The following is a 27,398-nucleotide window of genomic DNA, read 5'->3' as shown; positions in this document are numbered from 1 at the left end:
ACCCTGGGGACACTGAGAGGCTGTGTCTATGATGTTCTAAGTTTGCTGTTAGGTTGTCTCTATCAGAACAATCCTCTCACACACACATCGCAGGACAGTGCCATCAACCCAGAGCAATGAGTCAAACTACTTCTGCCAGTGTGGGGGTTGGGGGAGAGCAGAGGCTTTGCTCAGAACACACTCAGGCCTGTGTGAAGGACACAAGCATGGGTCTGGTGGGTGGCCGAGAAGTTGGTAAGGCCGGGCAAGGTGCTGAGGGTCCAGAGTGGATCAATGAAGGGTCCAGATACAAAAAGCCAGCATGCCATAAAGTAACCCTCACCTGTGTCAATAAAAAAAAAAAAACTGTGTCGCCCAGTTTGTCTGCTATTCCATCATGTGCAGAGGACTGTAAGGTTGACCATGAGATCAGCACATACACACTCGATAGACACAGGAAACCCATGTTTGGGATCTTCCCTGGGTCTCAGAACATGTCCCTCAAACACACACTGAGCCTTCTGCAGACAGCTGCAACTAAAGACCACTAACACCCATGAATACAGCACTGGGACACACTAAGCTTTAAGTGGACTGTCACCAAGATCCTGCTTGTTCTCCTGAAGAGCCACTGCTGCCCAGGTGTAGGGACAACTGAAATCTATGCATTTAACGAATGCAAGCTAGCAGGAGGGGCTGGCTATTTTGAAATACCAATACTAATAAGCAGTGTTTACATAGCATTAGCTGTTTCTACACGGTTGGCTGTCTTACCTCATGAAAGTTCACAAAGTTACCAGTTATTCCTCACCTAGAGCTGGAGAAACTGAGGCTTAGACTCACTAAAATATCAGGTTCACTGAGCCAGTATGTGATACTTCTAAGATGTTCTCTCCAAACTTCTGCTGCAGAAGACTGGATCTCTTCATTATTAAGAAGCAGGCCATGCTGGGGGGGAGGGGGTCTGCCTGCATCTTTGTTGGAGAAAGAGTAGTGATGATCACATGGTCCTCAGGTCCTATTGTCTGGATTCTGGTTCTGAGCCTAGTGTGTTGTGTCTTTGGATTTCATGGGCAATGCATCAGATAAATGATTTCTGACAAAGAAGGATGGTGGCTGTACTCGATCCTCCAAAGCAGCCATGTGCACATCTAACACTAGGGGGTACTCTGTCAGCATGAGAGAGTTCTACTTTGGGTAAAAGGCCTGTTGGAGTATCTTGAGAGCAGAGCCTGAGATAGTACTGGGTACATGTGACACAGGAGCCAGGCTGCCAGCAGGTACATATGCTAGGGTGAGTCTCCTCAGTTGCACATACAGCACTGCAGTGATGCATGTTGGAGACAAGGCTAGAGACATATTTGCCCCATTAGTCTTCCTCAGCCACTTCTAGAGTATTGTTACTTCCATGACTCACCTGACTCTAGAGCCAGGAGTCCAGAGACTGTCCCTGGCAAATGCCACATGCTGTACACACAGCAGCTGGGCTAGCATGTGCTAGTAGGTGAGGCCCTGGGTCTGAGACCCACCGCATTTACTTTCATACCTAACTAGCTTCTCTGTTGTAAAGACAACCACATGTCACAGGCACCTGGCCTGTCAGTCATCTTGACTGCAACTACCTTTGCGTTTTCAAAGCATAGGCTGGGGATAGGAACAGAGTTCAAAGAGAGATACTGAAGTACCAGCCTCTAACTGGGATGTCTATCTGTCCTGAAAATGTGAGCTTTTATTAACTGCATTTTTATTCTCCATTGGCGATAGTCTTGTTATGCTTAATTGGAAAGTACCAGAAGGTCTCCAGGAAAAAGACCCCTCCCGATCCCTAGCTCCAAGCTTCTATTCTACTAGAGATGCCCAGCATTCCCACAAGGTGTGTTGCTTTTCACACCGACAACAGCACCATGTAGATGCTCAAGTCTGGTTACTCAAACACCATACTGAAAGATACTACCTTCTTATGACTTGGAGTCAGCAGCTGGAGCTATTCCAGAAGGGGCAGAGCTGAAATGAGCCTTCTTTTTAGAGAGGAAACGACTCTCTGTGGGGTGGCCCAAATGCACACCCGTCCGTCTCCGTCCAAACTCCTTAGAATTTCTCCTGTCCCTGCAACCGACCTGACAATCACTCTCTAACTGCAGCGGTTGTTTAAGGCAAACCACACAGTTGACAGTTACTGTAGCTCTTGAGATACACGGGCCTTTAAAATAATGTAGTATTTCTCTAAACTCGCTATTTAGGGCAAACCATTGAGGTGTTGGCACGTGAGTTATCTGACGTCATTTGCATTTTCTTTAATGGCTTCCTGATACTTCCAGAGTGCACAGAGATGATCTGCGTTGTCAGCATCTTGTGACTTTCTTGGATGAGGTGATCTCACTTCAGTTTGGAGGCACAGTTGGTCAGGGATGGGGCGAGCTCCTTTCCTGCCCTGTGGTAGGAAGCACTGTCATTGTAGTGAGGCCATTTGTCAGCAAAATGGCCCAGGAGATCTCCCTCATGCGACAGGCTAGTATGGGAGACCTGGATGGCCCTTTAGCAGGGCTAGTTTGTGTATCCTTATTCTGCATCTTGCTGGGTCTCAGGCTGTTGGCTCACTCTGCCTACCTATCTTCTGAATATGGGTTTGGGTTAATCCTCATGAATATCCAAAGAGCAGTTACTTTGTAGTCTTTTTGGTCCAGCCTTATATTTCTCCATTGAAATCAGACTTCCTGCTCTCCATCCATTCCCGCATCTCCCCACCCGGTACATTTTCTAAATTACAAGAAATCCTCTAACTTGAGCATGGCCTGCTCCAGCCCCAAGAGGGGTTTTGGTGGCACCCCCTGAAGACTTGGAAAAAAAAATCTCATTTCCGTCCGAGAAATTGAATCATTATCTAGATTGAAATAATATCTTCCCTCAACCTGCGACAAGATAAAGGATCAAATTGGTGGAGTTTCCTTATCACTGCAGCTTGCAGGACACAGAGTAATGGCCTGTCACCGCCTCGGGCTGGTGGGTTTGGCAGTACAGGGCCAACGGTGGCTCTTGATCTGCTTTGCATGACTCAGTGTCTGTGGCACGGAGAGACAATGCTATTAATGGCAGATGTCATTGTAGGAAACAGAGAAGTGGTGTGGAGGCCTAGAACAGCCTGAGTGTGAGCACGCCAAAGCGAAGCTTCAAGAGCTGCAGCTGGAGTAAGGGGCGGCAACTAGAGAAGGTGGGTTAGACCTCAGTTAGGCTGGTAAATGGATCAGTCATAGCATCACACTGATAGACATCCTGAGGAGAGCGCCAATCTCATCCACCACTGATGCAGGTCACCTCTGATCACTTGGGCTTCAGGCTTCTCCTGGTCCAGAGGAAGATAGCACCAAGAGGGACAACAGGATAAAAAGGCAAGGCAATGTTTATGTATGGTCCATATGGTTCCTGGATGGTCCCCTCTACCTTTCTGTTCCGCGAGCTGAAGAGGTTCTGCCAGATGCAGGGCCAGACCTGAGGGTGTCAAATATGGATGCGATTGAGGATGCGTTTCTCACACTGTTCAGCCCATATACTCTCGCACCACAAGAAGCTTCTTTGACATCAGAGAATAAGGCCAGCCTGTCTGGACCTATTGGCCATGCAGCCTGGCCTCAGCACCCTCCCCTAAGACAATATAGAAGTGGCTACAGGGCACCAGTATCTGACTTTTGAGGGCTTTCAGTGTACCAGTTCTGTTCTAACGGGTTTCCACACTTGATCTGTGCAAGTGCATCTCTGAGAAGCTGCTGAGCACCTGCCTTTAATGGCAGGGGCACTGAAAGGCTCTGTAACTTGCCTCAGGTCACCAAGTGAGGGAACTGGGATCTGAATGAAGCTGAGTAGTCTGCTCAAAGCCTTTTAAGACTTAAATTATCAGGACGAAACGATTTGAAAGCACTCCAGCTTTCATCAAACCCTACACCTTAATCCGATCACAGAACAGCAATAACGGTCCCGTGTTCACAGTGTTCTGGGAGGCCACAGAGGTAGGCTCTGCCATGGGTGTGAGGTTGAGTGATGTGTAGTCAGGATACCTAACTGTAGGTGAGGGGGGCTTAGATACAGCCTTTAGGTTGTGCCTTTCCAGGCTATTCTCAGCTGTGTATAAAGTGGTTTGCCAGCCACTGGCTTGCCCATCATCTGACCCAACCCCCACCTCCCTGCAAAGACGTCTCCCCCCCACTCCAAGGCCCTTGCTACCTGCCTGGGCCTCCTGCGAAGGGAGACCATATTTCAGCCTCACCCTGTGTCCCTTCATGCTCCTCCCTCCCCAGCCAGGTGTAAGTGACATGAAAGCTGCTATCAGCAGAATCTTGTCTTCAGGAGAAGTGCTGGTCTGTCAGCGAGCATGCCTGATTGCCATGGTAATCACCAGCCAAATGGAATGATTTCATAATCCATTTTCATCTGAAACAGGAACAGGTGTGCGGGAGAAATCAACATTGATCAACAAGACCAGTCTTGAGAGGTTAATAAGACTTGAGGCTGCTCAGGGATATAAAGGGAGAAGAGAAATACCCTGGCTGGTAGTCACGATCCTTCCAGCCTGACCTCAAACCTTTCTCTGACCCTCACTCTGCTCCTGCCACCCTGATCTCTGCCCTGTCAGTTGTTTTCTGTTTTCACTGTCCCCACCTATCCTGCCTTGCCCACCTGTCCAACCCACCTCCCCTGAGAAGCAATCCTGGGCCTACGAGCCTGACCCTGGGAATCCCACCTCCACCAACCATAGACAGCACCTTGAGAACTCTTCAACTCACTGTAAAATTCCCTGCCATGCATGTATCTAATCTGTGACCTGGGCCACCTGTCACAAACCTTGCTCAGCCATCCTCGTATGAGGAACCCTTGTCAGCCAGAAGCCACTAGTCCTTCCTCAGGACCAGCAAAGCACTTCACTGGCCAGAGCCTCACAATTATCCTATCACCTGGCAAAGCCAGGTCTCTGAATGCCAGGCACTGATTCTTTCTCACTGGCCTGGAATTTATTTGTATTGTGCCATTCCTTCCAGAGATGGTGCTGCAAAGGGGAACCAGAACACTGCCCAGCGGTTCTGGTTTCTAAGCAAAGTTTCTGGTCTTCATCCATCTACTTATCTCTAAATCACTGCCGGCCTCAGATATGGGGTTCACTCTCCCAGGACTGGAAGGGCTTGTCCTGTCTGCTCCCTTGCGTGCAACAAGCAGGGTAGAGGCCACTGTGAGCCACCTGGCACAGCGGGTGGGGGGCATTGCTGTTAGCTCCACCGCTTTGTCCTGGAGCTGACAGTGTCTCTGCCACAAGGCAGGAGACAGAATGGACTTGACAGAGGGATCACATCAAAGCCTTCTCCACTTTCAAGCACACAGTGCATCAGAGAAGTTGCCAGGCCTGCTCTAAAGACACGACAGGCATTAGCTAACATCCTGATCTTAATAGAATGAATAATAAGAAGCCCCAAGTGTCTCTCAGAACCAATTTTGAAGAACATGCTTAGCCACATGCCCCCCTCATTGAGTCAGGCTCCTAAAGCATTCCCAACAAAGCTTTCCTGAAGAAAGGCATTCCTCTACCCAACTTCGCCCTCTTTTCCTTCTTCCTTGTATTGCTTCTCAGTAAACATGCAAGTCACACCAAGATGAAATTGGAAAGCAATGCTCCTCCGAAGGAGACCTAGAGTGGCAGCCCTGGCAATTGACAGGTAGCACACACCTGCCTTGCAGGTGAATCCCATCACCTAGGCTGCTGTGCAGATACCCACACATTCCTGAGGGAGGAGCCACGCATTCAGGGGTGTCTGCCTGTTTTGGGGCATAGGAAAATGGTGGCATGCTCGGAGCCAGCCCTGTGAAAGGAGCTGAGGTCAGAGGCCAGGGCAGGGTGTGGAGGGATCCATGAGACCCGCTGCAGACACCATGACTGTTAATGTGGGATGCCGTCTCTCCTGGGACAGAAGAGGTGAGCAGGGAGAGGCCAACTGCCAGCAGAGTCAGTGAGCTGTGGTGTCTGGACCAAGGACACGGCCAGTCTGAGGAAAGGGAGACAAGGCTTTAAGCATCCTGACCTCTTCCCACCAACCCTCTGGTCCTCACTCCCTTCTTCCTCATTGCTAAACAGGAAGCCCATGACTGTGTTACGGCTTTGGGGGCAGAGTGTCTTCCTGAGGAGGGTGACAAGCAGGATCAGAGGCCAATGGAAAACAGCCCAGCACACCTGCTCCAAAATGATAGGCCAAGATACTATACCCAGAGGCCTCATTAGAGTGTGCCTGGTCTAAGGACCAATTTAAAGGCCTCCAGGAGAATTCTAGGCCCCAAAGAGAGGCAGGAAAGCAAGCAAACCTGCTTGCCAGAGATTACCTCTCACTTCTTTTTGACAGGAACTTGGGAGCAATGGTGCCAGTGCAAAGGGTCTTGGGAGAGGAGCAGTGGAGTTTGAATCAACCCAAGCTGGAGTGCCTCATTGGATCCTTCCATGAAGGAGCCCATAGTGAGAATTAGAATACCCTGGCAGGGGCCCATAGAGCCCAGGGCAGCCTAGAAGTGGGTCAAACCCAAAGAAAGACATGTTGCCAGTGGGAAACAGTATAGGTCAAGGCCAGAGTGCAAGGGCCTAAGTTCCCAAGACTTGGCAGAGGCCTACAGCCCTAGAATGGAACTTTGCCAGGTGGAAGCCAGCCAAAGGCCAGCCTTGATCAGGTCCTTGTTCTGGGATCCCAACAGCTTCTTTCTGGGAAAGATAGGCAATACTCAACCATGACTGATAAATATCTGTGCAGCCAAATGAAAAATGGCAGTGGGGCCAGCCTTCCTCTGGCCTGGCACTTGCAGGTATGATGGTTTTTAAATTACCCAAGTGCCCATAAATAGATATCACCCCCACAGAAGAAGGGCAGAGACCCCAAGAGTGTCCATTTCTCTAGGGCTGTATGTCCAATCAGACTAGCTTGACTCTAGCACTGTCCTATAGCAGAGGACAGTCTGCACCTAGATGAGGGAGTTCCTTGCTAGGCTTGGGACATACATTTACATTTCTTAACTTAGAAATAATTTTAGTTTATGGAAGAGTGGGCACGAATAAAAATAATCCCTTTGTGTCCTTATATCTCAGATGTTTACTGTGTTGTCTATATTCTGCCTCCCGTTTACACGTGCACGTACTTGGGTGTGCGAGCATGCATAGTTTCTAGACCATGGGAGGACATGGTAGACACACCACGGCCCTTCTTATCCCTACACAGTCTAGCATGGGTTTGTGATGAAAGGCCTATCCCCTGATAAAACCACAGCCGATGTTAATGTGCATGCTTGCCCAACCCACCACACACTTTACCGTTGCTGCAGCACTTCTCAGAGGGCGGTGTTACCTCAGTCTTTTCTAAGATAAAACACTTCTACAGCCTCTCTTTGTTTTGTTCATGACAGTGACATCTTTGAAGAATATGATGCCCTCATTTTGATAAATGAAATTCCCCCATTTAATCTAATGTTCCTTGGTGATTAGATCCAGGTTGTGCTTTGGGTCAGAATCCTGCATAGCATACATCTTTAGGGGTGTCTTTGTTTGTGTGTTTGTTTGGAGATAGTGTCTTTCCATGTAGCTCAGCTGGCCTTGAATTCTCAATCCTCTTACCACTGCCTCCCAGCGAGGGCCCTCTTGGTCCATCCCTCTTGGAGTCTCAACCAAACAAGTAGAGGGACTTGTTGGTCTTCTTCCCTGCTAAGGTTGATTTAGATTCCCGGTCTGGCTGTCCGCCGGCTCCTCTGTGACACAGGCTCTTGCTTTCTTCCATGTCTCGTTCTGTTAGAATGAGGCAGCAGGCTGTGGGGAGTGTCTTAAGGGTTAGCTGAGATGCCTTTCTGAGATGCACCATCATTCACAGCTCTCTTCCCATCCAGTCCTGAACATGATGGTTGCAAAGTGATATCTATCTGACTTCACCCTGCCTCTGGATCTGCTGGACAGCCCGGAATTATTTATCTTTTTTATCAACTGTATGTCTTATGAACCCCTGTTTTTTCTTAAGGCTTATTATTTGTGTTCTCAACAGTGTTTCCAATTAATGACGGAGTGGGGGGGGGTCTTTCAAGCGCCTCCCATGCACTGCTGCTGTACCAGCATCTTACCACAAGCACGTGTTGGGAACATGAAGGCTCTTGCATCCATAGCTCTCCAGGGAACACAGGAATATTCAGCACTCAGGGTTGTTCTTTCCAAGGAAAAGGCCTGTTTTTCCAGAAAGCTGGGAGTTACGGATGATTAACAACCTGGTGGTCTGCATTCTCCATTGGGCCAGGCCATATCTAGCTCCTACAACCAGAACTGGAGGTGGCTAGTAAGCTAAATGACCCTTACAGCTAGGGGCTCCCCAAGCTCCCACAACCTGGATCGGAGATACCTAATAATCTAAATGACCCTCACACTATCTTTATTGCCAGAGGCTCCCCCAAACTCCCATAACCAGGACCAAATGACTACACTATCTGTAAGACTGAGACCAGGCAGGAGCCTTCCTTGAGCCCTTAAGGAAGCCTATCTCTAGAAGCCATCTTCTTGGAAGAAATAGCGTGTACCCTGAGTTGAGTTCATGAAAGTACGCTTCCCTGTGCACCAGGGATTGTATTACACTAGGGAACTTACATTCCAAGCCGTACTGTTTTAAATACGCTGCCAGTGAAACCCCTGGCATTAGACTTTTTAGAAGTTATTATACAGGTTAACAAAATCAACCTGAGCTATGTTCTCATTCTCATCTCTTTGCAGCTCACTTCCCTGCCCAGACACCCACAGTGTCACCCACAAGCAGGCCTAAAAAGAGGCTCCAGGCCCATTTTCCACTTGCCCCACCACAGCCCTGGGGATCAATCTTCTTTAAGGACTTCCGGCTCCTTGTCTTGGACAATGATATTAGATGCTAGCATCAGAACATTTATGTACTCAGTGCTGCTGGGCTCTTTACCTCTTGGATCTCTGAAGGAAATGCATGCATGGATATATATTCACATACCTTCCATACATACGTGAGCATACATATGCATGCATACATGAACATGTATATGCTCATACTCAACATGGATATCGATGCACATAGATACATATAAACTCACTTATGTTCGTGGAGAAACGAATGATCTGCACAGGCTCAGGTGTTGACTGAGCCTCTGGCCTCCAGTCGGTGGCGCTGTTAGGGGAGAGAGTGGGATCTTTGGGAAGTGAAGCAGCGTTGCTGGAGGAAGTAGGAACTCTGAGATTTATAGCCTCTCCTTCCTTGGAGTTCTCTCGCTGTGCTTTGTGCCTGGGGTTAAAGATGGGAGTTCCTGATCTGGCCACCAGGTGCTATGTTTCCCCCAGCATCATGGACTGTCAACAACTCTGGAAGCAGAGCCAAAGTAAACAGTCTCTAAGTTGCTCTCAGTCATAGCATTTTTATCTCAGCAACAGAAAAGTAACTAATGCACATACTTATACACACACACACACACACACACAGAGAGAGAGAGAGAGAGAGAGAGAGAGAGAGAGAGAGAGAGAAACACATACATAGACACACAGACACACACACTCATACAGGCACACACAGACATAGACACACACACAGACACATAGACACACAGACACACATAGACACACACAGGGACACACACACACAAACACACACACAGAGATCACACACAGGTACACACAGACATAGACACACAGAGACACATACACATAGACACAGACACACACACACTTCTAGAAATTCTGAGCCTACATTTATGCTCTGATTCCAAGTCATTACCATGGAAAGGTTTCTTCCTCCCTACCCCATATTTACGTGTCCTTCTTCTCTGGTAAGATCAGCAGCTCACACGCTCAGTTCCTCAGTTCTTCATTATACCTAAATCTCTCTGGGGAATTGCTTCTCTGAAACCACAACAACCAGGCTTCTCTACCGACTTGCACCCTGTTTAAAAAAAAAGAAAAAAAAAAACCTACCTGGTTAGTCTTACCATTCTTCTTCTCTTCTTCTCTTTGACCCATTAGCATGTAGTAGTATTTATTTAAAATACGGTTGGGTTTATTTTTTCCTTTCACCCAGAGGGATTCTCTTTGCTTCCTATTCTTACAGATTTAATTTAATTTCTTCTTATTAACTAGGTTTACATAATGATCTCATTCTTCCCTCCCACAAACCCTCCCTTATCTCCCTCCTTATCAACGCTCTCTCCTTCCTACAGTCCTATCCCAAGATTCATTTGCTTATTTTATTTATTTATTTATTTGTTTATTTATTGGTTTTGGTTTTTTGTCACCCATTTAGTTTAACCAGGTCCATCCGTGTGACCACTGAACTAGAACTCTCCACTGGAGTCCTGTGGGGCCACCAGGGGGCTCACAACTGAAGGCCCTGACTACCCTGTCCCTGAGTTGATCGCAGGGAAATAACTCGTTAGTGAGATTTAGGCCCTTCTGAGCCCCTTTATATCCGTGCCTGACTGCTGACCAGCGTCTTCTTTCACAGACCCAACACACACAGCCATAGCAAGTTCAGCAGCTGTGTTTTATTCAGAAGATGGCATTTTGTGACCCTTCTCCCTCTCCCCTGGCTCAGACTTTCTTTTCATCCAGCCCACCATAATGCTTTTTCCCCATAGAAGGGATGGTCTGCATGTCTTGTTGAGGAGTGAGGAGTGCGTTCTCCCGAATCATTTATTCTCAGCGCCTTGTGCATCTGCGCGTCCAACAACTCTCACTGGAAAGGGTGACAGCCGAGAGGAACATTTGTCCAGTTGTGTTTGCTACAGAGTCCTCTAATTTAATCTCTTAACTATGTAACACACAGATCCTTCTGAAGGCCGTATGTACAGCAAAGGTATATCTGGGAAGATATTCTGTCCCGATACATACCCAATTTACCTTGAACTTCTATTTCCTATGTCCCCTTTTTTCTTACACAAAAGGTAGTAGTACATCCTATGTGCTTTTTTATTCATTCAGTAATAGATCATGGGATGCACTTCATGCCAGCTCATAGAGAGCTTCCCCATTGTCTCACAGCTGCAACGTACTCCACGGTGCGCAGATGCCGGTTTATGTGTGGCAACCTAGGCCATTACCTACACTTTGCACTTTATCTTAAGCTGCCTGTCATGCCTGTGATAGGTCTCCTCTGCTTGGGAACGAGCATTCCTTCAGGGTCTGTTTCTAGGACGTGGATAGGGGAGCATGGTGTATGGTTTGTTCGGTGTCTCCAGATCCCCTCTGCCAGGGTGGGACCGCCCTGCATCCCCTCCCACCTGCTTCCCTACAACAGAAGATGCTGCCCACGCCTGAACGTTGGCCAATCTCGTGGCCATAAAACAACATCTTGCTGTAATTTTGATTTCCATTTTCTTACGAATGGAAGTTGAACATATTTTCATATGTTTTAGGACGACTTGAACATCTCTTCCTGTAAATTTTCTGTTCCTGTCTTTTGCCTGTTTTCTTTACTTTTGCTTACTTAAGTCTTATTTCACTTTTAATAAACTTATAAAGAATTGGATTTTATTATAGCAATTTTTTTCCAGAACAAAATCTGGTTTTGTTGTTTCCCTCCCCCACCTGCTTCCCCATCTCCTTCCTCTCCCTTGTGCCCCACCCCAGGAGCTGCCTGACACGTGACCTCTTGCCCTCCTCAGCCTTTCTCAACACCTCTGATGCCCTCTCAGGGTCCCCGGTCCCCCGTCTAGGTTCGGCATCTATGCCCACTCTCACAGCCATATATATATATATATATATATATATATATATATATATATCAGAAAAGCGTGAGATTTTGGTGTTTCTGGGATTACTTTTACCCAATTTCTGCTGGGCTTTCAGTTCTCTGTTCCTCAGACTTCTAATTAAAATTTTTTACTTTTTAAAAATTAAAATATAATTATACTATTCTCCTCCCCATTCCATCTTCAAATTCTCATGTAACACCCACCCCTGAAATCATTTGCCTCTTTTTCTTTGTTATGCGTGCTGTCTCTCACACTCTCTCTCACACGTACACACACACATGCACACACACCCCTATCTTCCTAAATATATAAATACAATCTGCTCAGAAACTTTTTTATACACATTAGTACTCAACCTTTTTTATGATGTAAGTGTCAAAATTTTTCTTCTGATTTATCATCTTCCTTTTGCTTTACTTCCCATGGTGTGTGTGTGTGTGTGTGTGTGTGTGTATACGCGTGTGTGTGTGTGTGCATGTGTGTGCATGTGAGTGTGTAAGTGTATATGGTAGTCTATTATTTAATCTTGTCTTCCCTCTGATTTGTAGTTGTAGTGGGGAAACCCTGTCATGTGCCCAAGCTACAGAAGAATCTACCTATTTAAAAACACGATTTTTAACAGCTATATGTTCCACTGAAAAGATAAGCCATAATTTAAAGATTAATCCTAAAAGATGGATGTGTGCCCTCAGGCTGTTCAGTGAAGAGCAGATGAGGGTGGAGGGGGAGAAAGTTCAGTCTGGAGACACCGAAGCCCAAACAGTTTGGTTTTAGGAAAAGGACAGAGGAAGAGTGGTCCCTGCCCTGCAGCCGTGGGCACCTAGCACAAGAAAGCAAGATACACGGTGTAAACATGGCCCCTGATGCCATCCAGTAGCAGGAGATTTGGAGGATGGAGGTCCTTCGGGCTGCTGAGAAGTGTAAGGCAATATTTAGGGAAGCCCTCCCTCTGGAGGCCCTGAGAGCCAGGGCTGCTACCTGAGGGTGAGGATATCAGGTACTGATGAAGTCAGAAGTGAGGGAGTAGTGTGCTGTTGGAAAGATGGGTGGGAGGCACCTGGACTTCATGCCAAAGGTGGTGAGAAATCACTGCAATCCTAATAAACGAAAGCCATAATAACACCCCAGCGGGGAGGAAGGCGCGAGGACGGCCTCTTCCCGGAGCTGATGTCAAAATTAAATAAGACAATTGCTGAAATCATTTCAGCTGCCATTAGGTCTGCTTAGAGCACTTCAATAATTATTTCTGGTATTTTGACCTCTTGATTTTCCTAATCAGGTTTCAAGTTCGATGCCCATGACACTGGGCCTATTCAAATCCCAAGGTGGGACAAGAAGCTAACACAACGGCTGGAAGCGAGGCCTGAGGGCTCAGGAGCAGAGCTGTTGCCTGGAATCCACAGGACTCCAAGCAAGCTTGAGATCGATTCGGGTCTAGAAACATTGTGGGAGAAGGGGCTTGTTTAGGGAGTAGAGCTGAAGGAGCCACAGACGCATTTGCAGAAGCTAAGAACTAGCATAGGGAACCCTACAGAAAGCCAATGAATGGCCTGCTGTCAATGTAGGCTTTGTTCACAGGGAGACTTCATCCATACTTCTTGCTTTCTTTCAGCCCCTGGATTCTCTCTCTGTTAGAGTCCTTGCTAGGCTGTCTTGAGAGGGAGGTTCCTCTTGTACAGTGTTGACCCACAAAGAAGAGCTAGGAGCAGGCAGAGAAAGCAGGGAGGCAACAGATTCTGATGCTTTTGTACCTTGGGCTGCCCCCCCCCCCCCCCCAGGAAGGGTTACCCAGGACCCTAGGGCTTCATTTCTTTTCCTCCCTAACTCTAGTGGGATACCTAGCAAACAGTCCAACAAAAGCCTTTCTCTGTGGCCCCGTGGGTCATGTCAATCAAGTGTGTGAGAAAAATAATAAGTCTCCAGCAAGGCCGACACTATGTCCTTTTGAGCTGGCTTATTGGCTCCCCCAGCTCCTGCTGATGGAGGCCAAGAGGTTGCAGAATCTTCCAGAAGCTTAGTGGGGAGGAGGAAGGGCAGATGAGGACCCCCCTCGCCCTTCTGCCACCCTCAGTTCTTCAGGTGCTGATGAGAGTTAAACATCCCAGAACAGATTTTTCAGACCCCGCCTCCTCCCAAGACTGCCCCCTCACCCTACCTCAGGGCCCCTGCCACAAGCTGTAGAACTGGCTGTGTCGGTCTATTTCAGGGGTGCTGGGGAGGTTCACACCACCAGGGGTCTTCACACGTGTGCCCTTTCAGACTCATTGGCCAACTTTTCCAGTCTCACTCTACCCTGGGCATGGCTCTGCAGCCTGTCCCAGATGCCTGTCAAACTCCAGGGGGAGACCGGCCACCTCGCTCCACATGCCACCTGCATGGCTATGTTCCAGTTTTTGTAGCACTCCTTGCCAGGGCTTATTTTCTGTCAGATAGCTGTGAATTGGGACTCTGCTTATTCAACTTGGAAATCTCATCCCTCCTGCTTCCGCCCTGCCCCCTTCCCCCTCCCCCTCCCTGTCTCCCCTCCCCCTAGCCACAAATGAAGGGAGCACAAGTCTTTCTGGACAGGGTGGATTGAGCTTGAACTCTGACCCAGCTCTCACTGATTGGCCTCAGGGATGCCACGTGCCCTAGCGGAGTCTCTATCTACTCATTTGCTACCAGGGTCTGGTGGAATCTGCCTTGCAGGGCTCCTGCACCAGATAAAGCAATGTGTTCAGCAGCTGGCTCCAGCTGGCTGGGCAAGTCATCTTCTTTTGCTTACAGAGGAGAGTTATGCACCTGTGCTCCAGGGCCGACCAGGGGTGAAAGCAGACATTTGAGAGCCACTTTTAGACCTCTGGAAAAGCTATCCAGCTGGCTGGGGCTGGTATGTGGTGACGTGTACAGTGTCTCTATCCTCACGTACTCAAGAGCCTCCCCTGTCACAGGCAGAATGGCCTGTCCACATCCTTACGACCATGCAGTTAAGATTAGCACCCAGCACTTGTCGAAGGCCAATTTCTGAGATAATTGCTCACAGAGAGGCAGGGCCCTCCTAAGCAGGGAACACAAAGCATTGTGGGAGAGGGAATCTAGATGTACCCATTGCTCTATTCTTATGTTCCCTACTGCTGATCAAGAGATGAGTGGCCAAATTCCTTCTTCTGAGGTGTGGATGAATCCACACCTCAGCATGGGAAAGATGCCATGAGGGCAGCTTTCTTCCCTTGTTTAGCTTGTGACCAAGCCTGGGACTTGGACATTGAGGCTCCATGGGCTCCGGCAGGGGCAGAGAAAGTGCAGGGAGACCTGCTGCCAAAGGTATTTGGGCCCAAAAGAGTGGAGCCCACCACCCCCACATCCTGTCCCCTTGTGCTCCACTCCCAGCTGGGTAATGAGTATCAAGTGAAGGCAGCTGCCCTAGGAACCCAGTGGTGGGTCTAAGGGAGGCACCACACTCCTGTGGCAAACCAGGAAAGTGCAAAGGAAGCTCTCAGGGTCACACCAGAGCTTCTATCTTCAGTCATCTGTTGGTATGGAGCATGACCTTGGGGTGGGGTCAGGGGCGAACTGGTGCAGAAAACTCTAGAAGGCACACCTATGTGCATGGACACACAGGGAGTGCCCACTGGTGGTGTTAAGGTATACCAGATTACCTTTTCGGCTCCCTCTAAGCAAGAGAAGAGCCCTGTCCTCTAAGCAAGAGAAGAGCCCTGTCCTCTAAGCAAGAGAAGAGCCCTGTCCTCTAAGCAAGAGAAGAGCCCTGTCCTCTAAGCAAGAGAAGAGCCCTGTCCTCTAAGCAAGAGAAGAGCCCTGTCCTCTAAGCAAGAGACGAGCCCTGTCCTCTAAGTAAGAGAAGAGCCCTGTCCTCTAAGCAAGAGAAGAACCCTGTCCTCTAAGCAAGAGAAGAGCCCTGTCCTCTCAACCCATTGGTTAAGATGCAAGAGAACAGGTCTGCAAATGGCCATCTCTGTGCCTGCCCTGGCTTGGTGAGCTCCCCAGGTAGACTGTCTCTTTTGGTCCTGATATCTCTCTGATGGTTGCTACCCAACGCTTCTCTGGGACATGGAGCTCAGAAGCCCAGGCCACCTCCCCCCACCTTGGAAGCCATGATGTCTGTCTTCACCCTCTGATGGACCAAGATGCAATGCCCCCAGATTGAAAGGTTTGATCTTGTTTGCCATGCCTTTTGAGCCAGGTCTGTGAAAGGTATGCTCAGGGTCATCCAGTTCATTAAGGATGTTCCAGCAGGCCCAGGTCTGCTATCTGGGCACAGTGATGCAGCAGGACACCTAACATTCCATCATGCAGCCCCCCCCCCCGAAGGCTGGCTTGTATCTTTGTTGGTTTTTCTGGGGGAAGCGGGCCTTTGGGTGAGCAATGTTCACACATGGGGCTTTCAAGGAATATGTGATGAAATGACAGTTTAATTGTATTTTTGGCAAAAGTTAAGATATATGCCAAATGAGAAAAGAGATGGAGTTAGGAAAGAATCTCTTCCTCCAGTCTTCCTCATAACAGGGAGGACAGACCGTTCATTGTCCCCAAAGGTACACTTTTGAAAATAGAAGTGTCGTTATAAAGAAAAGCAGGTGCAGAGTGGGCATTTTCCTGGAAAACAGGAGATCCCATAAACCAGTGTATTTGGCTGCCTTATCTTCTCCTTTCTGTGATACCCAAGACAAAGATTGGCTCCCCAACCTATCTGGGTCACTAGGGTTCTATAGAGCTGTAGCAAGTCCCCCACCCCCGTGGCCCTTGTCATCTTCATTCGTACATTTCATTCATTCGTTCTACAGATATGATTTTGTGGCTTCTGCCTGTACAACAGTTTACCAAATACTCCAAGTCTACAGATTAAGCCATGACCATGGTCCAGCACTGTCAGCCCTCTGGGGTCTCCTGTCCCTTTAGTGACACTTCGATGAGATTTCAACTCATGCTCATGTAGGTAGCAGTTGGGGGGAGGGTAACCAGTTGTGTAAGAGCAGGGCCAGGCTCTCTGTGAAGTGTGCGGTGGTTTGGTAAAGGGACATCCTCTCAGGTACAGAAGATAAGTTCATTGTATGGCAGAGGGGACCAGCAGAAAGAGCAGAGATTCAACTTAAGCTATCTGCCAGGACAGGCCTCTCCTTTATTCCTTCTTCTATTGTCTATGCTTTGCCTGAACCCCAGCCTGCAGACAGCCACCTGGACAACAGATCTTGGGTACAAGTAGATCCCAAAGCGGCGGGCTCAGACACCTGGGCTGGTGGCAACACTTAATGTGACTGCTCAAAGACTGCCCCACCTCTCCCTTCCTTTGCTCTCAGATCCACAGCTGAGATACAGTCTCATTTCTAACCAGTGTCCAAGATGGACATGGATAGAGGAGAAAAGGTACATAGTCTCCTGAGGGATGCTGGGAGGGGCATGATCAGAAACCACTTTCAGTTTTTGGTGCACAGGTCACAAGACCAATACCACTCTTGATTCAATTCAAATTAAAATATTAACTAGGATGCTGTTCCACACGGGGAAAATGATTTGCCTGAGGTCTCACAGGCCAGGTGATTAGATCCTGAACAGTCACCTGCCCCCATGCCCCACTTCCATATGCACTTTACAGTTATTTTCATATTTTAAAACAGTAAAAATAAGCAGTTTTTAAACAGGGATGCTGCAGGTGGAGCCCATAGTCTGAAACATGCTGTGAGCACTGTGTCTCTGAGTTACACTCCTGGCCCCAGGTTTAAAGAATCAGTGGCCATCTGTATCTGTTTCTTCATGTGTTTTTAAGAGTTTCTTATCAGTTTTGGCCTTTATCTGTTACATTTGACATCTGCTCTGTTTTGAACTCAGACGTGTTCTGTGTGACACACCATAGCTTTTCCCTATGAAGCACACATCTGCCATTGCAGATCTGTAAGCTTCAGGACAGAAGCCCCAGGAGGCTCTCCTGCAGAAAACAAACACCTCCCAGGGCTGCCTTTGAACAGGAGACGTGCACACCTTATCAGAATGCCCATCTCCCTGAATCCTCACCTCTGTTCATACTTTGTGCCAAGCTCTACCCTGGCTTCCCGAGAGTCTGAGTCTGGGCTTAATGATGCGTTCAGTGGAGCAAATACTGACTGTTACGGCACGCAGCTACCCCACGCTTGGGGGCCAGAAATGTTGAGAGCCGCTCTGCCCCACACTTGGGGGCCAAAATGTCTCAGACTGTTCTGTCAATGTTTGAACCTGCACTGCCAAAACCTTGGGGGCTAAGTTGTTAGAGCCTGCACTGCCTCAAGCTGCTCCAGTCCTCGGGTCCGGGTCCAGGTCCAGTAAGAGAGAGAGTGAGGACGGACTGAAGGATGGAGACCAGACAGAGTATGATTCAATCCCGTTTATTCTTCAGTCTCTCTTCTTCTCTTCAAGTCCCAAGTCTTGAGTTCCTAGTCCCTAGTTCCTAGTCCCTAGTGCCTCCAAGTTCCAAGTTACTTCTTCCAAGTGCTACGTGCCTAATGTCTAATAACTAACTCCAAGTTGTACTCTTCCAAGTACAAGTGTCTAATTCCTACTACCAAGTTGTACTGTAAGTTGTACTCAACTCTTCTGTCTGCCCCTCGCCTTTTATATGTCTCACTTCTAAGCCACGCCTTTTAGTCTCGCCTTTCAATCATGTCCTTGGGTCTTGTCTCTAAATCTGATCTCTAAGTCACACCCTTAAATCACACACCTCAAAGTCTCACACACCCAAGGGAAGATCCTGGGTATCTAAAACAAGATGTTATCAGAGTGTGCTTAGCTGTTGTAGGCTATTGTAATCATGTCTCTTATCAGGGTATATGGCTCAAGATGGCTGCAAGGATGATAGCCGCCTTCTGTCAGCTCCCCACAACTGACCATGACAGCTTCCGGGTATGTTTTCCTAGTCATTGAGGTCGGGTCACAGGCAGACCTGGTTTTCTTTGGAGTGGTCCTCTTGTCTCCTATCCTCTCCCTTCTGGCAAAGATCTGAAACCCTATGATGTGGGCGGCACCATTATCTGCCTGTGACTGCTTCTATGAAAAACTTTTCCCTGAGCTGAACATAGAAAATTATCTTTTCAAACATAGCATTCGGTGTGATTTTACGAACTCTGCAGTAATTGCTCTCGGATCTACTCAAAGGAACCTTGAACCCCAGCCAATGCTGTATTCCAAAGGATGAGAGAAGTGTGGGTGACCAGAAAAGGACTCTCCATCCTCCTGGGGTTCACCTTTACTTATTTCTGGTAAGGGGGGAAGGACTGCTTCAAAAAGGTTCTTAGACCAACTGACCTAGAGTCTGCTATCAGTCCGTCCCTGGTCCCTCTCTTTCCCTCCCTCCAGCTCAATCTAGCAGTTAATCAATGGCTACCATGTAACATTTTCAAGCAGGTAACTATGGAATTGGATACATGCTGAGTCACAGCCTCGGGTGCACCTTTACCTTAGTACCACAAGTTCTCTGGGTGTGCCCATGCATGTGTGTGTGTGTGTGTGTGTGTGTGTGTGTGTGTGTGTGTGTGTTCACACTTGCATGTCCCTGTGCTAGGTAACAGTTAAACTTCAAGGAAGCCCTTGTCAAGGAGCTGAGAAGGAGGAAGGCGCTGAGCCAAAGGTTCAGAATAGCCAGCCCTGGCGCCAAGGGCTGAAAAGGGCAGAGGAAATGGTTAGACTCGTCCCTGGGAAGGGAGGCGGGAGGATGGGCATATGGCTGTGGACTGAGGCAGATCACAGCTCCAGGAGATTTTGCTGAGTGAGTTGGGCTTCAGGCTTTTGAGGGTAGAAGGAGCCTCTAGATATTTCCTCTGGCCAAAGAAGGAAATGTCACAATGCCACCTCCAAATGGTCACTTTGCAGAGCCTGGTACATACAGTGGAAGGGAAGGGTGGAGATCAAAAGATTGGGCAGGAATCAGGAATCAGCCTGGACCTTGGAGTGAGGGGTATGGCTTCTGAAAACAGAAAGGAACCTCTGCCTGGGCTGGGGGCTGAGGGCTGGGAGCTGGGAGCTGGGAGCTGGAGACAGTGTCAAGAGCTGTTTATATGTGGTAGCTTCAGTGATGACAACATGACCCAGACACCTTCTTTCCCAGTACCCTGAAGTACTCAGTATCACTCACTTTCCAAGTCCCACAAGGCTGTTCAACTGTGGACAGCAGCTTTCAGACCCACTTAACCAAAACCATTACTCAGTGCTACAGGTAGGATGGTCAGTACCAGGCTGTCCCTGGCCCGTGTGTCAGCTTAGTGCCTGGACCCTGGGAGAGCGGGAGAGTAAGGTCTTCTTATTTTTGCCTTCCTGCCAGAGACTCCTTTTTCTTCATTTGCTGTTTCGCTGTTGGGTGTGCTGTTGGGTAGCGCTCTGTTGCTATGACTCTGGACTGGACTACTTCTTGTCTTTGGGAAACCAGAGGCCTCTATATGCCACCGCTGGCCCTCTCAGGATGGTGTTCCTCATGGTGGCATCCCTCTCACAACATCCCTGATTTGGGGAGGACTGATTTGGTCCCTGGGTCTGTTTTACCAAGTGAAACACCGAGGGCCTCCTAGACTAGGGATTCCTGATGTGGCAGAACCTGGTCTTCTGACGCTGAGCACCAATGCTGTGTGTGTCCACTTACATAGACCCTGTCAGACACGGGCTCATAGGGTTGAGGATATCAGAAGCAGCCAGGGCCAGGGAAGCAGGAAGGAAAGGTTCTGCTTACTGTTACAGCCTGCTTGGACTGATTGGTTGGCAAGAATGATGTCAGTCATACAACCCTGTAGATGTACCTGATGACAGTGAGCTGTCCAGATAGCAATGTTTTATTCTTTATATTCACCACAGTTTTAAAATTACTATCCCAAAAAGGGACAAAGTGTAGAAGTCCAAAAATATAGGAGGAAACCAGGAGTCTAAACACCTCCAGTGGGAAGCTGAGGACAAGGATCGGGTTCAAGTATTACTTGTATTTCACATCGAGAGCCTGCCCCCTAAAGCTGTTTTAGTTATCATTTCTGTTGCTATGGTAAAATACCATATCCCAAAGCAACTTGGGGAGAAAGGGTTTAATCTGATCTATAATACCCGGATCCCAGTCTATCATCCAAAGAAGTTAAGGCAGAACTCAAGGCAGAAACTGAAGCAGCCACCATGAACACTTCTTATTGACTTGCTTCTCATGGCTCGCTCAAGCTGCCTTCTTACAGAACATACAACTGCCCACTGGGGCATGGCACCACCCATGGTTAAGCCAGGTCCTCCCATATCAATCACCAATCAAGAAAGTGCACCACAGGCCTGCCAGGGGGCCAATGGAGTGGGGGGGGGCATTCTCTCAAATGAGGTTTCTTCTTCCAAAATGACTCTAACGTGTGTCAAGTTGATATAAAACTGGCCAGCACAGTGGGAGATGACACAAGTGCACCGAAGAGATCATTTGGTTGGTGACTTTTAAAACAGAAAAGGATACCGACTTTTGAGGACAGGCTCTGCCCTGCTCTAGCTTTGTATCCCGGGCTGGCTACCCACCTCCCATGACCAGTTTCACTATCCGTGAAACGAACCCGCCAGGGAGCCAAAGGGGCCTGCAGTTGTGCACCAGGCCCGGAGCCGCACACACAGGGCTTGAGCAGTACCTGTCATGTTTTTGATGATGGTGCCACTCATGAATGCTAAATGTTCACGTTCAGACTTAGGGAAGAGACGTGTGGGGCCAGCAGCCAGGGCTTTACTTTGAGGCCAGAGCATCTGGTAGTAAGATGTGGTAAGGAATAGGAGAAGCTCTGGGGGGCTTGTCATTCAAGGATGGAATGTAGGCCTTACCTCCTCAGGTGGCCAGGCCAGTTAGGCAAGGTAGAGCAGAGGCTGTGCAAGCCACCATTTGTGGGCCACTCCACAGGGCCACTCCCCAAACACTTGTGTCTCTAAAGGTCCATGTAGTCCCAAACGCAGGAGTGACTGGACCCAACGACAACGTTTTCCAGTTCAGGAATCTCAGAGACAGATGCTAGCAGGAGATAGCCTACTCTCTCTAAGTGGCTTTGTGACAATGGACAAAACCCACCAAATTTTATTGAAAGAATTCAATGAAATCAATTAATTTAATTTGATTTGGTTTTATGTACTTGGACCTGGTACCTTTTAAACTCAGCATGAAAATTATTGCAGAATAAAAAAAATGCATAATCTCTTGCTGGCTTACAAATGCCCTCCTCTGTACAGTGAAGTGTTATCCGGGAACCCTTCCACTCCAGTGCTGGTATCATGGGCCCCTAGCAGCTAGGAGATGTTTTCACAAGCCGTAAGGGCATCACTGTGAGTGGGCGTGGCTGTCTTAGATGCACCAGGAAGCAGCCCTGGGTCCTTTACCAACTGGGTGAACTAGTCAAGTTACTCCTCTTTCTGCACCTTGGCATCTTCCTCTTTAAAATAAAGACAAGTTGGGCATCGTGGCACATGCCTATAATCCCACCGCAAGAGGCAGAGGTAAGAGGCCAGCCAGAGCTATATACAGACACCCAGTCCCCTAATAAAAGGTCAGTGGTTCCAACCGGGAAGAGAGGACTGCCGGGGCTGCCATGAGGCCTGAATGAATGAACGAAAAGTGTACAGTCATTTGAATCCAGCCTAGAGGTTGAAGCTGAGGCAGGAGGAAAGCACTTGGCCTGAGCCGAGCTAGGCCAACAGTAAGAAGGGAGATCTCACTGGTGGGTGTACAAGTGTTTATGTGGGCATGTGGATATCCAAGTGAGCGTGGACACAGGCTAAAACCTCACTTCCTTTACACTGATGTTGTCTGCCGTGTTGTCACAGTAACTGTGTACTGTGTGCTGGTATGATTCTGTGCATATGAATGTAGGTATACTTAACAAAGGCTTAACAAAGGCTGATCCCTGAACGAGAAGTCTGGGTCTCCGGCTCCTTCCTACTAGGCAGCACCATGGTTTTTGGTTGAGTGGTGGCCATGTGCCCCTTTGCCTGTGGCTGTGACTGGAACATGCCGGCCTGCGAGCACAGAAGCGAGCCCTTGTGCATAACCCAGGGTGTGATTAATTTAATTATTTCAAAAGCCCCTTTGGTATTTCATGAGGGTCATGCCCCTGGCTGTGGGCCTGAATACAACTGCCGCAGGTTTCAATAAAATCAATTAATTTAATTTGATTTGGTTTTATGTACTCGGAGCTGGTACCTCTTGAACTCAGTATGAAAATTATTGCAGAATAAAAATGCATATTAGTACTCAGAACCCCGTGCCCTTGGACTCCCTGCATAGAGCCTGCAGCATGGATCACAAAAGCAAAAGCAACCCCCCCTGAACTGCCAAGGTCTGCTGTCCACTGCCTACCAGAACCTCCCTCAGAGAGGACAGGCTTGCTGGCCATCCAGGGTGCCTTTCTTTCTGAAGCACTTTCTGTCAGTGGGACATGTGTACCCTAAGGAGCAGCTTCTCTCCTACATTTCTCCATTCAGGAAGCAAGGATGGCTGTAACTCAGGAACCCTACCTACACAGCATCTGACCAACCCTTCACATTACTTATCGGGTCTTCTAATCTCCAGTCATAAGGCCACCATGTTCTCAGGTCCTTTCCCTGATCCACCTCTTCTGGCTCTGCAAACAGGTTCAGCCACGTTCACAGTCTGTCGAAGGCAGAGATTTTACAAAGGGCCGATGTTTCAACCGTCCGTGCATTCCTCTGCCAGAATGAGAGGTGGCAAAATGTTGGGGTCAGGGCAGAATATCAGCTTGACATTAGTCACTGACTGAGGGACACTGTCACTCCTTCATGAACTCAGTGCTTGCTACACGTAGCTCTGGTAGAAGGCTGAAGGGCTCATCCCCTGTCATCCCCCAAGGATGTCTGAGATCTGCCTTCAGCCTTCCTACTGACCTCAGAGATGGCTCTAAATGCCGATCCCACCATCAGAACCTCCTTAAGGTTCTGATGAAGCAGCTAAGGAATCAGTTCTTCCCAGCCCTGCATACTTTCTGAAAGCTGACTACTGTGTGCTGAATATTTCCCTGGACCCATCCCCACACGATCTCATTTAACCCAAGCACTGGCTCTGCACGGTCTTCATCACTGTGAGATAACTGTGCAGGAAGGAGAAATTCGGTTGTGCTCAGGGATTTAACCCCAAACATAACTGCCAAGATTTGCAGCACCCCAAGTGGCCACTCCGTGCAAACACACAGCCTCATGATTCAGCAGCGTCTACACCACTCTGCAAGGACAAGAAAGAACTCATGGTGACTATGACTATTACCAGTAAACACAACATCCGTGGAGGCACGATTACCTCCATTTCACAGATGCAACAATAGAGGCTGAGTGAAGCAACAATGTGCGTGCCCAAGCCTGAGCTGGGCTTCAGGCTCGCTAGACTGTGTAGTAACAGCGTTCTTCGCCTCAGTGCCTCGGGTAGAGGTGCTGCCAGGCATCTGGGCCTTGGGTGTCACCCCAATGATAGTGGCAGCCTGCCTGGCGGCCTGTGGGCGGAAGTACGTCCGGGACTGGACAGATCCCCGGGCCGTGCATCCTCAGCTCTCCCGAGTCTACATAGGTCCGGTGTTCTGGGGCTGAGCTGGCCTCTCCCGCCCAGACCGCCAGCAGGGGAGACTCCTTTCCCCCGTTCCCCGGGGAGGTAGCGGGTGAGAGGTCGAAGGCGTGGTCAGAGACCGGCGGGGATCGGTGGGTGGGTCCTGGCGTGGAGGAGAGCCAGGAGGGTCCAGAAACTCACCCTGGGCAACAGGCAGCAGAGACCAGGAGGTGGGGCAGGTCAGGGGAGGTGGGCAGACCCTGGAGACGGAAGGGGCGGAGCAGATCAGAGGAGGTGTGGCATTGGGAGATGGGCGGGTCCAGGGAGCTGAAAGAAGGGTGGTTAGAGCAGAGTGGGGGCGTGGCGGGGCGGAGACGGGTCGAGGTCAGAACAGAGGGTGAGGCAAGGGGCAGAGCCAGAAGAGGTGGATCAGGGAAAGGACCCGAGAACCTGTGCTCAGTCTCAGGGTTGGTGAAAGGACTGACCAGGTGTCTTAACATGATGTTCCTCATTTTGCTTTCTCAGGTTTTCAGCCAAAGGCTCTGGCTGGGAGAGGGTGGCGGGCTGGTCTGAACAGGCAAGGGTAGCTGAAGGGGCGTGGGAGGGGTGCTGCCCTGCACTCTGCTTTTCCGGCCTGGAGAATCTTTCTTGAGTCCGCCCAGTTGGCTGTACTGTTTCCCCCTTGCTGGCCCCACCCTGTCTCCTGAGCCTCCCTCCCTTCCTTCCCTTGTGGGGTTGCATCCTCCTCTGGATGGGCTCAGTTAGCCAAAGGCAAACACCTTCACTCCCAGTTTGCCTTCTCCGGGGGAGTTCAAATTAGGACACGCCCCTCGCCTTTCTTTCTCTGCCCTGCTCCCTGGGCCCTTTAGAACTTAATTCAAGATTTTCTAACTTGAATTCATCCTGGGAGGCCCTTCTTCTTTTCAGTCTTCATGGGTCTACGATATCTGTTCAGACTCTTAGGTTCGTCCTGACAGGCACTTCCACCCCTATTTGAGCCCTGTGGGACCAGTACCCTTCTCTGGCTGTCCACCTTGGGCATGCAGAGTCTTCAAATCAAAGATATCTCAATCCCAACGATATCTCTTAAATGGTGGAATTCCAGAGTAGGAAACTAGATTGGGAGGCGGGGAGCAGTTACTTGGGGCAAGGGAAGTCTTTCATAAATGCTTTCTATCACATGGAGAAAGGCATCCATCTACCCCATAGACTCCCGGCTGTCCCCCACTCTGTATGGCTAGCTCAACTTCTCATTCATCCCAAAGCTGCACTTGCAGACAGCAAACCTCTTCCCTGTGGTCTTGGGGAGAGCAATGCATCAGTTGCCTTTTGCATGCCTGAAGTCCCTCCACCAAGATTGCCACTACACCTATACCACATCAGATGTTCCTCAACAGATTAAATAATCAGGATCTTTAACACAGCCAGACCACAGGCTCAGCAGCTAAGCCCATGGCTTTCTCGAGGGAGCTCCTTGAATCTCAGAGGGAGAAGAGACCTGTGGTCACACTGCTTATCAGTGTCAGAGTTGTAACTCTATCCAGTCTCCTGGCTGCTGCCCTACTATGCATTCTACCATACCGTGCTTTACTTTCAGGGCATCTCTATGTTAGGGACCTAGCATGACCAAGGGAAAACTGATGGGGTGACCACACTGACAGCCCTCAACAAAGCAGTCGATTTAACATTGGTTTGGGAAGAAGTGAGAAGACACCGGGATGGCCCGGAAGCACTTGGAGTTCAGCCCTTCTCATCCACAGTGGCAACCAACTGATTCCCCAGGGCAGCCAGCCAGGGGTGACTGTTAGCAGGAGCCTGGCATCACCACCCTTCAAGCCCAGCCATTGTGCTGAGGACAACATAGTCAGAAGGGAAGTGCAAGTGTGAGCCAAATTGGCAACTTCAGATCAGAGCGATTAACATGGTGATTCTTTCCCATTCATTATGCTCAACCAATATCCTAACAGGTTGCACAAGACTGGGACATGTCTGCTCCTGTAGGGGTGCTTGTCATCCTTCGGCCCTGCCAGACATTATACTGGGGGACTGTGGCTCCATGGAGCTGAGGTTTGGAAAGGCCCTGGTTGTCATCTGCTGGGTACTCAGTTACTGCGCACCACAGAGGCACACACATGGGAGGGGAGAACACTGGGGAAGAGTGCAACAGAGGAACTGCCAGTCATCCGAGCCACTGGTGATGGAAGTTCATAGACCCAGACACCAGTCACGTGGACCCCCAAGGTCAGTAGGCTAGTGGCAGCTGGCCTTTGCATCTTCCTTGGTCATGGAGTCCACATGAATAAATTACCAATGCGCGTGTGATTCGGAGCAGGAGGAAGGTACACTGTGTAACTTGCTTATGAAGAGAGGTTTTGATCAGAAGTGATTTGTATTCGGATTCATAATCCTTTTATTTACAAACATTGACTAGACATCCGTCTACCTCCCAGGCCCTGGGCTGCGAGACCTATGGGGTTACTCTATCCACTCTTCATGAGGATCTATGAGGTCACCCTGCTTGTTCTTCCCATTTTATGGCCAAAAAGCTTGAGGCTGGTGAGTGGAAGGCCACCAGGTTTTACACCAGGCCAGTCTGGCTTTACAATATGTACAGACATTTTATGTGTTAGGAAAACAAGGGGCTAAAGGATAAATCATGACTCCTACCTGCTCCGCAGAAACTTCAGATCCTTTTGGGAGAGATGGAAGTAGGACCTGGCATTTACTCAACATTCATCAACACAACCAGTTAATTATACAGTGGATAATGACGTAGGATGCATGTGTGGAGGATGGGGTTAGGTCCTTCTTCTCCCCTGCTCACCCCACAATGTCGGTGTCTAATAGAAATGAAGCAACCAATACAACTTCAGGATGAGGCTAGGGGTGCAGTTCAGTTGGTAGAGTGCCTGCCGAGCGTGCATGAAGCCCCAAGCTTGAGGCCCAGCAACACATACACCTGGCATGGTGGTGTATGCCCATAACCCCAGCAGTTGGAAGATGGGGACAAAGAAGAAAGCAATTTAAGGTCCCCATCAGCTATGCATCACCTTCATGGACAGTCTGGGATACAGAAGATGCTGATAGAGAAAGGGGTTCGGAAAGACTGTAGCATGAGGTTACAGTGTATGAGAGGGAAGGGGCTTACCCAAGATAGAAAGGCTTCTGACAT

The 27,398-nt window shown here is 49.0% G+C and overlaps 1 protein-coding gene across 3 annotated transcripts in view; it reads left to right on the top strand.

The window, feature by feature from the left end:
* Zbtb7c (zinc finger and BTB domain containing 7C) overlaps positions 1-27,398 on the top strand; it is a 321,321-nt gene that overhangs the window by 188,456 nt on the left and 105,467 nt on the right. The gene's annotated exons all lie outside the window — the stretch shown is intronic.

The sequence above is a fragment of the Arvicanthis niloticus genome, chromosome 14 (genome assembly GCF_011762505.2).
Source record: "Arvicanthis niloticus isolate mArvNil1 chromosome 14, mArvNil1.pat.X, whole genome shotgun sequence".
Lineage (NCBI taxonomy): Eukaryota > Metazoa > Chordata > Mammalia > Rodentia > Muridae > Arvicanthis > Arvicanthis niloticus.
Note: the sequence above shows the minus strand (reverse complement) of the source record. Positions and strands in the feature narration are given on the sequence as shown.